The following is a 1,166-nucleotide window of genomic DNA, read 5'->3' on the forward strand; positions in this document are numbered from 1 at the left end:
CACACTGGATCTTAGTTTCAGCATGCAGGTTCTTAGTTGTGGCATGTGGGGTCTAGTTCCCCAAACAGGTATGGATCCAGGGCCCCTTGCACTGGGAATACAGAGTCCCAGCCACTGAACCACTAGGAAAGTCCCATATTTGGTCTTTATTTGAAGGAAATTAAATAATTTAGAACTCTCCACATTTCTGAAGTTTAGTTATCTGAACATTTTTTTCTGCCACCTTTGAGAGCCAATCTCTGATTCAGGAAAGGCTGGAAAGAGATCTCGTTGCCATTAAACCTTTGGCAGCTCCTGTATAATATCTGTAGCAGAGTCGGAACCATTTGAAAGTTCAGCACAAGTGCCAAAAAGAAAACCACCACAACTATCTGAACATTTTTTTAAGCCACTTACTTAAAGGGAAAGTAGATAGTACTTTTTCACTTTTTGTTCCAAAACACAATTAGGCCTTTTTCTTCTCATTCCTCTGTAATTTCGGCACGTGAATCCTAATATTACAGGAACAGGTATTGATTTGCACAGCCTTCAGCCAACTCAACAGTCTTTGTCTCCTTTGCAAACTGTGTGGGAGACTGATCCACTGGACACATGTCCTCCAAACCCAATTAACAGGTGTGTCATCACTGCTACAGGCTACTGTGTTGATTGATTGTTCTTCCTCTGAAAGTTGACAGGTGGAGCACATGCTCCATTCCTGATACAATTGAATCCAAATCTCTTGAAGACACTAAAGTCTCTGTCTGAACTGTTGAGTCCCACTCACTGCGGTCCACTAAAGCAAGCCTTGACTGTCAAGCATCTGGGCACTCTCACAGGCTCACCTCAACGGCTCAATTCGCACACAAAAAAGATGGGAGTAAGAGGCTGGACTTGGGGGTGTGTGAAACCTGGGGTTCCCTTGGTCTTCCTAGGCTGGAAACTATGGGGAGAAAAGGAATCTTACTGGGTTGTTGTTTTTTTTTTAATCTTTTCTTCTGAGAGACTTGAAGCCAGCTTTCAAATACCATGGAGTAAAGAATATACAAGAACTGGCCTAAAATTAATCTTGCCCCATGCTCACAATGAGACTTCATAATGTGAAAACATATTTATTTCAATCTTGCCCCAGGTATTAGGACATTTTTTTAAGTTCTCCATCTTTTCAAAAACTATAAATCACCCCC

At 41.8% G+C, this 1,166-nt stretch overlaps 1 non-coding gene across 1 annotated transcript; it reads right to left on the bottom strand.

Moving 5' to 3' along the window:
• Nucleotides 1-221: 221 nt before the first annotated feature.
• LOC139033196 (small nucleolar RNA SNORA12) lies at nt 222-369 on the bottom strand. The gene has a single exon (XR_011485824.1). It is a non-coding gene; the product is annotated as a small nucleolar RNA SNORA12 (small nucleolar RNA).
• Nucleotides 370-1,166: the final 797 nt, after the last annotated feature.

The sequence above is a fragment of the Odocoileus virginianus genome, chromosome X (genome assembly GCF_023699985.2).
Source record: "Odocoileus virginianus isolate 20LAN1187 ecotype Illinois chromosome X, Ovbor_1.2, whole genome shotgun sequence".
Lineage (NCBI taxonomy): Eukaryota > Metazoa > Chordata > Mammalia > Artiodactyla > Cervidae > Odocoileus > Odocoileus virginianus.